General features: G+C 36.2%; 1 non-coding gene across 1 annotated transcript; it reads right to left on the bottom strand.

Moving 5' to 3' along the window:
• Positions 1-9,945: 9,945 nt before the first annotated feature.
• On the bottom strand, positions 9,946-10,052 carry Trnaf-gaa (transfer RNA phenylalanine (anticodon GAA)). The gene has a single exon. It is a non-coding gene; the product is annotated as a tRNA-Phe (tRNA).
• Between the last annotated feature and the right edge of the window lie 643 nt (positions 10,053-10,695).

Below are 10,695 nucleotides of genomic sequence, written 5' to 3'. Positions count from 1 at the left end.
AGACCGCACAAAAAATAAGGTGGCAAAATGGACATATTTTAAGCCAAACAAAGTGTATGGCATTCGTTCTGACTGACTGAGGCATATACTGCATCAATACAAACAGAAAAAGCTCTGTGTACAGTGAGTGAGCAGCAATTTGCAATTGCATTGCTTGAAAGGTCAAAATCTCAAACACTCTTGTATAAACAGCTTATATTATCTTAAAAATGGAAAGTTGCTTTCCTACAGAAGGGAAATTCAGCCTTTTAAAGTGCTGCATCTGCAGTTCACCACAAAAACTTTCCACATAAACAATGAATTATTTGTCAACAAGCTTCTTCTTAAAGCAGATGAAGTAATAAATCAAATTTTAAAAGAGAAATGAATTGTGGGAAAACAAAAAGCTGACAGAAATTGATCTTTTCTGAAGAGAAAAGTATTGTGGCATATCATTTCTTTCTTTCTTTCTTTTTTCCAGGAACCTTTTGTCAATAAAACTATATTTAGTCTTGCGTCTTTAAAATTCATATTTACACAACCATATCTTCAAAAACTTTTAGTTTTGCAATTTGTTACAATATGATTTTCTCATGCCCAGTAGCTACATCAGTGTTGGTTAAACAATGGCTGGAAGAAAAATAGGGCAATGTATTACTACATTGTGTATAAGGTGATGAAGAATGAATTTAAATGATAATAAGCTTAGCAACCATCTTCAATTTTTTAAAATGTCTATATTCATGCAAATCAATGATGCCGGACCAGTCTAGTCATGAACATTATAGGGCACATTAGTATGATAATGATTTTTTTTTTTTCAACTTTTACTTTCATAAGATTGTATGAGTCTATTTAATTGCTCAAGTGAACAAATATGAATACATGTGTACATAGGTATGTATTTCTTATAAATCAAGTACACCTTGGAAACTGTAAAGATATCTTGTGATAGAGATTCAGATAGGCCTAATATTGGCATAAAAGATAAGGCAGTCTTGTGGGTAAAATGCTTGACACGTGAGAAAAATAGATCATACATGTAACATATGGTTATATTGTTCTACATCCAATTATACAAAAATGCCCCCCCCCCCCAAAAAAAAAAAAAAATGAATGTAATATCATCAATGTTTAAACATGATCCCTAAAGCTACATACATGTACATCTAGACACATAAGCATTGAGATCTGCTGAATGTCTAGCAAATACAACTACAGGTACTATTCATCAGTAGACCACAAGTCTGTGCTCAATATCATAAATAGAAGTTTGCAATACTAGTGTGCTATGCCAGGCATTTAAATCCACGGTAGATGGAAAGCCCTGATGTAATTGAACATACATATATTGCATCAACCACAACTGTAATGTACTTTTCTGCGCTCCACACCCCATGAGATGCACATGTACTGTGCAACGGGAGGATTCTTCCATGTGTTACTCGCATACAAGTGATATTCAACACACACATTCCACAGCAAATGAAAGCTCCACATATTGAGGAGAGCTGTGGTGTGTGTGTGTGTGTGTGTGTGTCGCATTCGTCCGCCAGTCTGTGGACGAGATGACAGCATACACAACCCATAACATACATCATGAAGGCCTTAGCGGTGGCAGAACGAACTTTTCATCCTCTACACGGGGTCATATGGATGAGAATCATCACTTGCTACCATGGGGGTTTAGTGCATCATAGAGATGGTATAGCAACTAGACGGGGTTTAGTGTATCATAGAGATGATATAGCAACTAGAGTATGCTAGGAGGATGAAATTATCACTATGGAATTAGGATGAAGAGAAGTGAGGAGAATGAAATGGACAAATGGTCTGCAATGGATGATACTGACAAAAATGAAGCAAGGAGGGCATTCATCAAAGGAATAGGTATGCATTAAGGAAAGGTGAAAACATGAAAAGAGAAAAGAAAATGCAGGAAAGTAACAACCTAATCAGCATGTCAATAGAAAATACATTGTATGAAGTAAAATAGGAGATGTAATTATGTAGAGCTTGCAAAATGAGTTAAATTTGTCTGCAGACTGAGTAAAGATCATTCCAGCTAAAGATGTTATGCTTGGATTGCAGCTCATTCATATGATTTGCCCTACTTCATCACAAGGAAAATATTTTAAAAAAGAATTATAAGAGTATATCAATTTGAAGCTTAGCATCTAACAAATTTAAATCTGCCCCCCCCCAAAAAAAATGTATACAATGTACACATATATATTTCTTTGACATTATATGACTTTCGTAATGAAGCATCACACACACACACATATTTGGGAGAACATCTCTATGAAGTATATCATTTCAATAATTTTTTCACTTTGCTCCATTTGAATGTTATGCCCAGCCGTTGAAGAAAGCACGCTGGACAGTGTGCCATGAGGCAAGGCCATGGTGTATATCATTGATGGAAAGCATCGCCTGGCTCCAATTAGGGAAGCCCACTTGTATGACCAGCTGTCAGCCTTCACAGCAGTCATCTTCCACTGAAGCTTTCCAGATGAAATTCCTTCTTCAGAACTTTACATAAATTATCCAAGCCTTCCATTCACTTATCATGTTATGTGTGCGCTTTGAGTGCACCCCACTCCTTCCCCCCTCTCTCCTTCTCTCCCCCTCTCTCTCCTTCTCTCCCTTGCAAGGCCCATTCACACTTTAGTGAAATACCATGATACTTTGTAATGTGAATGCAAATACCTCATGAAATACCTCACAAAAAAGGCCAAAACTTGGTATTTAGGGTGGTAATTCAACGTATAAAAAGTTGCACAAGATAAGTTGATCGGCATCACACTCCAATTTACAAGAAATCTTGTGATTCTTTTGGAATTATTGCAAAAAAGTAATACCGTAGCACGCTAATTTGCACCATAGCGCAGTGTGCCAAATGGTATCTAGAGAGCAACTGATCTCTACTCAGTATTTTCCATCCAATCATTCAAAACACACACACAAACAAACACAAGGGCAAGGGTCATAATTTCACATGCATGTCAAGTAGGTCGACGATATATCCCAATCTGCAAATTAGTGAGGTATTTCTTGTTTGAACGGCTGCAAAAAGTATTTGGATCATGATCAAAACCTAGCTATTTTGTCTGTATGCACCTGCCTATTCTTCAGCAGGGATGTGATCACGAGTCACCTCCCTGTCTTCAGTCATGTTTTTGTTGATGTTTTTTGTTGCTAAAATACCTCTAGGCTATTCCTCTCTTATTTCATCTCCTCTTTTGTTAACATTTCTTTTTTTCAAACCTCAAATGAACAATCAAATCAAGCTTTGTTCTTATTTGCCCAAGTACTATTAGGCCTACACATTCAACTAGCAAAAACATATGACATAAAAACCACACTGAAATCTTTTTTTTTTTTTTTTGTCATTCTCGTTTCTTCTTTCATAGACATTCTTTCAATCCAGTTTACTTTTATTTCTAGTCATTACATAGGGCCTACTCAATTTAATTCGAATCTAATGCTCCTCCTTGCATCTGCCTGTTTTTCTCTACTATATAATATATTACAAACCATGAAAGGCAAACCATATTTCACAGATTGATCATGCTGGGATAAGATAAATGGTCAGACATGGGGGCTGGGGGATGCTAGATTTATGTGCTCTCCATAGCCCTTATTTACACCAAGCTTTAGGGTAACTCACTGCCAGCCTCAAGCATTCCTAGAGTTTCATGTAGACAGAAAAACATAATTCTATATACAATATGAGTAAAATGCAGCTTCTTAGCACTTCTTACATTGATCTCTCAAAACTTTTGGTGCCTTGCTTCTCATGAGACAGTCCCAGTTATTTATTTTTCTGTGAGTGCTTTGCATCTTGTCAGGGATGGCAATTTTGCAGTCTCTTCTTTCTCCCCTTGGTAATTTGTGTTATTGTGAAAAGATCTGTTCAATTCTACAAATTGACATTTTTGTGTACAGCATGCATAAAAATCTGAAGTGTGATGTACAAGTACAACAACAAGATATAAAGAAGAGTCTTTACTTTGAAAGAAATATTTTAAACTTGAAAATATAGAGTGCCATTAATGAAATAATAACAAACAAAGAACATTTTAAATTTGGGGAAATGTAGACACTTACAAGTGTGACAAAAGCACTATCAGATGACACAAAATTTCCTCAGTTAAAGCTTTAGAACGGTATGTATTTATACACCTGTGTCAGATTCATCAGTTTTTTTTTTTTTTATTGTTTTTATTAGCAATGATGAACAGAGACAAAAGTGTAGACAAAAAGAACTGTACAAGATTTAACTTCATCTAGGGAGGCTTCATCCCACTAAATGCAAGGATACTTTTGATCTGATTTCAAGAAAAAAAAGGCAGTAAGCGCTTTCTGGAAAGGAGGCTGTCAGTTCACCTAAATTTGTCATCATAAAATGTCCAATTAATGCAGGTCCAAGGTCAATTTTACACTGTAGAGCTACACTTGGTGTAAACAGGGTCTTAGTTTTCGTTCAAGCTGAACAGATGTTTCTCTTTGTATTTACATGTTGATTTTGATTTTTTTTTTTAACAGGACAGTACCATATGTGCTACCAGTCAAATTAAAAACTGTTTCCCTTATTATCCAATTTCATTCCCTACAATGAGAAAGAGGAAAGGAATTTACCTCCTCTGAACTGATTAGTTAAAAAGTATATTGTACACTTGATTTTCAGATCAAATTTTGGAGACAAATATATTCAACTTAGAGCTTTGCCTGGTAACCTTTATCACACAAGAAAGGTGGGCATTTGAAGATCAAAAATTTTAAGATAATTAATGTTTCCTATTACTATCACTACTTTTTTATCATACCAGTCACAAAATTATTAGCCATCAAGACTTTTCATCTGGATCTGAAATTCATGCTACATCCCTTAGCCATATCTACAGCATTCGAAATGCGCATCCACAGACAGCAGAAAATTATTTTATATAGGTTAATTGTTCCAATCCTTGTGGGATTCATTTAAGAGTACATTATATATCTATTGTTGTGTGAAAATTATTTGCTTCAGAATGGTCTCATATTCAAGTAATGCTCAGTTTAATGTCAATGATCGCCCCGTCACTGTACAGGCATGTTAACCTGGAAACATTAAACTGCACATTACTTGTCTGAATATAAGACCATTCCGAAGCGAATAATTTTTACACAACAATAGATATATAATGTACTCTTAAATGAATCCCACAAGGATTGGAACAATCATTCCCCAGCATTCCCACTGATTCCCACTGATCAGTTACTAGCCATCCCCTTTAAGAGAAGTCTGGAGTATAAGACTACAAAATACATGGAAGTAATTTTAGGGGCTCCTCTAATATTACTTGAACCTTGATAAGAATGGCTCTTGGTACTGGAATAATGTTCAATATTATGTCCCTTTCGCAGGCCTGGGCTGCTAACATTATCAATCGCATCAATATCAAGGAGATTCCATCATTTACTATAGCACATCATGTAGATGCTTGTGTATCAAATGCATCAAATCTGGCATAGATAATTTTTTATCAGATATAAATGAAGTTTTCATGAAGCTTCCAGCAGAGTCTGGAACACTTGGCACCTCAGCACTCACACTTATCTTCTTTATGGACAATACACAGAATGAGTACTGGAGGTCTGTATATTGTTCTGTGACACAAACACATGTATACACACTATAAAATACACAGTGCTTTGCTTTCATATTCATTCATTTCACTGCAGAAAAAATGTCATTTCATCCAAACACACAAACACACACACACACACACAAAAAAAGTTACATTATTTTGTTCATGGATTCAATGTTTGTCATCTTTAACAACAGCTACTTCTCTTCCTATAACTATAATATGAAGCACAGAAAATATTTTGAAATTAAGAAAGTTAGTTTTCATCATGCATTATCTGAAATGATGTTTTATATTGACCTATCACAACCATGCTGCATGCCCTGTGCACTCCTTTGCATCTGACAAAAAAAAAAAACACTTCAAAACAGTACAAATCTAGTCTCCAGCTTTCTGACTACTGCTGTTGGACTGAATATTTTTCAAAATTAAATAGATTCATATCACCTGGGGGAATATACGAGCATATACCACATATACATGTACATATACATATAGATACATATACAAAGTATCATCAAAAGCGAGTACAAAGTAATATAAACTGTGGAGAATTATAAAAAATTTTAAGGAAAATGATATTGGGGAAAATGGCAGTTCTCATAGGCTTTACATCATCCCACTTTATGATTTGCATGAGCTAAGTACAACTATGCAGTGCACTTCTTCAGATAGTACACAGAGACTCCAACCCCAAGCACCTTCTGATCTGGAGATTCTCCCGCCTGAAACCCCTAGCAAACGGGAGACTCGAACCTGATGTGCGCGAAGCGCGAAATTCCTTGTGGCCAGGGTCCAGCTCTAGGGTTCTAGATGCTATTTCATGCTATCTAAGGCTAATTTTTCAACATGCAATGACACTAAGTAAAGAAATTATTTCAAGTGGGAGAAATTAAATCTGAAGCAGGAGAACAGGAGATTTTGCAAAAATGGGCTTTCTGCAGGAAATCTCCCGTCGAAAACGGGAGAGTTGGAGTCTCTGAGTACACAGACATGTACACTAGCATGTTATTATCCTGCTTTTATACAAGTGTATAAATGTGAAGAGATTAGAATATTGACAATGACATAAATCTTGTCAATGTTTTCACAAGCATCAATAGGGGCTAATATTTGATATGTTCCTATCTCTCACAAAGTAATCTTTCAACCTATTCTCTCATAATAATCATATACATGTATTCATAATATATTCCTTTCCAATAAAGGTGCATATCACATATGCCATCTAATGCACAATGTGGTGCATGGTGGTGAATATATCAAAGGTGTGAAGTGGTAGCATATTGATAAATGATAAATCTATTATTCCAGGAGGCCGCCATTTAATCTTGAGATGCATTCTCGTCCACAGACAATAGCATGGTTTGTATGTAAATTCACTCATTTAAATGAAAGATTCCATTACGACGCTGACAGTGGGCGCGGTACGATGCGATGCGATGGGATGCGACTCTGTAGTCTAGAGTCCCTGTCTGCTCTGCTTCAATACAACGTGCATACACACAGCGCTCAGACGGTTTACACAGGACGACTCGGCGGGACTACGCCCGTCCCTTATCACTGGCAGAGACGACAAGAACGCATGAATGAACTGCGATGGGAAGGTAGAAATATATATATGTTTTCCATATTTCGATTTCAGGTCTTACTCACCGATTGGTATGAAAGTGTTGATGAAGTATAGTCCTTTTTACTTGCAATCTTCTCTGGGAAAGGGATCGAATTATCATCCAACTTGCCCGTGGCTTGAAGGATTCTTCGCGCCGGGTTTTCAAGATGGACATGGAAAGATCCCTGTGTATATTTTTCGTGTAAAGACTATACTGTTACTTTACATGTGATGGCGCTATACAGATTTAGACGAAAGGGTGTTGTAAACCAGCAGCTGCCTTTTTCGCTGCGTTGCAAGTAATATTTGTGAGAGGTTTTGTCCAAAGTATTACCTCACAAAAAAAAATATTAACAAAAGTCCGAGTTTTGTTTGCATTGCTTTTGCCAAGATTAAAACTGAAAATTTCCTCTTCTAAAGAGCATGTAATCTAGGTTATTGAAATCATAATTTGCTTGTCCTCGGGTTCAAGTTGACTTTGACACATTTTCTCAACTCGGTCAACATGTGGTATAGAATTTCTAATGAAATCAAATGTTACATAAGGAGGTTCTTAACGTTCAAAAATTTCGTAATATAGTTTCACTGTACAATGATATTCGTTACACTCACACAAACAAAATAGATAGTGAGATGGTGCATTTTCCATGCAATAAAGGGTCGGGAAGGTCCTATAGCGATTGCCTTTTTCTTCTTCTTTTTTTTTTTTTTTTTTACATTTTGGTCATTATATCAGATAATCATGTGTTATATACTTTTAAGGTCAAAAAGACTTCACCACACTGAAAGCACACAGTCATAAAATGAATGGTAAAGTATCGTCGTGATTGTTTTATGAAGAATTAAGAAATAAATGACAATATGTATTGATGAATCGGTCGTGTCATTGCTGGACCATCGTTGGTGTCTTCCAGCAAATCTCATGAACTCATTAAAGCGTGTAGTACAAGCGTCTTGTAGTATAGGACCTGTGCTCTTTTGTGTCAAGACTTCTCATCAAGCTTATTTATTTATTTATATATTAATTTTATATATTTATATATTTATCTATTTATATATTTATATATTTATATATTTATTTTGTTTCAGTATAGAGTAGCTCCGTCAGTGGCTACACTGTTATTCTCAGAGGCCCTGCACAGACAGTGCTGTAGGGGTCCTACGTTACAAAATACACACATTGTAGACACAAAAAAAAAACATAGTATACAAGTACGGTGGACTTACGACATGGCCAGTCAGCTTAAGTTGAATGTTTTTCTTTCTTTCTTTCTTTTTTATTTCTGTCTATGGAATACAATACAGAGATACAGATGAAGAAAAACAGAAATATGAATGATCAAGCCCTCACTGAACTGAAGAAAGAAGGGTTCTTTAAAAAAAAAACTATAAGGAAGAAATTATAAACAGAATTATAGGTTTTTTTAATCAAAATGAGCAATGAACAAGGCATAAATCAAATCTTAAGTTTTGTTTTGTTTTGTTCGTTTTTTAAAGTATTGCATCTTTGCATCAACCTAATCAGTCGTCAGCCGCGAAGCAATGACTGACGTGCAGGTTTTATATAAAGGTATACACTTATCGCCATGCACATAATGCACACTTTCGGTTAAAAAAAAATACAACAAAACCCATGACTTTCCGGAGATTCCCCCCCCCCCCACACACACACACACTAAAAAGCCTTCCGCGGTCCCTGAAGAACACACAAAGTTAATGAAAAAGGAATGTTAAACTGGACTATACACCGTTCACACATCAAGTACGTTATTATCAAAAAGGGATATAGTATAGTATTGGTTGAGGTGAGGATTCAGGCGTACAATGCCAAGATCAAATCATAGTTAAATTTGATGAAAACCGGTTTTGAAATAGCTGATATGTCCCAAAAACAAGGTAAAACAAAGCGATCGTAATAAAAGATAGGTCCCACATTTTGTTAGGATCGCTTTGTTTTGGATATCTCAGCCATTTCAAAACCGATTTTCTTCGAATAAACTTTGAATTCCTCTTAGATTATTATACACTTTTTCATATTTCATGAGAGATTTCTCATTGACTCATAAAAACAATCATCAAAACACCGGTGGAAACCCGAAACCTCTGGCATCTCATCCCAAACTGCGTCATCCCTTTAAATGTGATGAAAGATTATACCCCGACATTCCCGTGGTATTTACCCAACCCCCCAAGAAAAAAACCAAAACAACAACAACAAACAATCAAACAAAATACTGAAGAGAATTATGAAATGAAAGTCACGAAAAAGTGTTATCAGTCGCAATGACTATTATCCACAGTTATAGCTCTACATGACTTTTGTATCCCTTTGGTTTGGTCATGAGACAGAGATTCTTTTGTTTTATTTACAACTCCTTTTAAAATCATCACCGTTGAATCATTATAACTCACACATTATTTCATGTCAATTATTCAGTTTTGTTCTTTGTGATTTCAACTCAAAAGGTACATGGATTGAAGATATATTTTATATGAAAATAAGTGGAAGACGTGCGATGCAATTTTGATAAAACCGTTTTGCTTCTAATAATCTTAGGAAAGCAACTACTGTATGAAATGGAATTTTCTCTGAGAAACCGTAGAAACTATGAAAGAGTAGAGATAATGAGGAATAACAAGGCGATGAAGGGAGAAGAAAAACAAATCGACATAATGAAAGTAAAAAGCGCGAGAAAAAAAAAAAAAAAAAAATGTGTATGCCGAAACCCGGGACAGTTCAGAACTCATGCGAGTTCTCCGGTTGACTTTGAACCAGGGACCTTTAGATCTTCAGTCTAACGCTCTCCCAACTGAGCTATTTCGGCACCTGCTGACAAGTGTGGCTTTATAGTATAAGAACGTTAATGCGTTTTCCAATGCTCGTGCCAGTGCGTGCGCACAGTACGCGTGGTGTGTGTGCACATACATGTCTACACGTATACAGCCCACTGTACACGCACGTACGGTTACGCAATGCACACACTAATGTAAATACAGCTCTATAAAAGGTATACACCGAAATAAAACATATGTTTTAGTTCAGTGTGTGTATACGCCAGTGGCTAGCTATATAGTATACAGTCCGTTCATGTCTACGTCCCATACCCAGTGTCATAGGATACACCATCGTGCAGACTACATCATGAACACAGCTACAGGACAAGATCTGTCTACCGCACATTTAATGATCAGTAGTATTCCGGTTACGTGAGCTCTACCTGTCTGTACATTCGACTGATACGAGCATTATGTGCGATTTTGTGGTAATCGGATTTTGTTTTAATTTCAGCGGACATGCGCTGCCTTGTAGCTTCTACTACTAGCGCTAGAAATAATGCAGTCGCTGGCTGGTCAGTCCCACATATGTTTTATTTTGTCGTGTGTGTGTGTATATATAATGAGTGTGTGCGTTGTTTTGTTTTGCGTCTTTTTTTGTAGTAGGCCTAGGTGCCCACATTGAATGTAGCT

Source organism: Diadema setosum, chromosome 10 (genome assembly GCF_964275005.1).
Source record: "Diadema setosum chromosome 10, eeDiaSeto1, whole genome shotgun sequence".
Classification (NCBI taxonomy): Eukaryota; Metazoa; Echinodermata; class Echinoidea; order Diadematoida; family Diadematidae; genus Diadema; species Diadema setosum.
The sequence above is the reverse complement of the archived record's forward strand: the minus strand, read 5'-3'. Positions and strand labels throughout refer to the sequence as shown.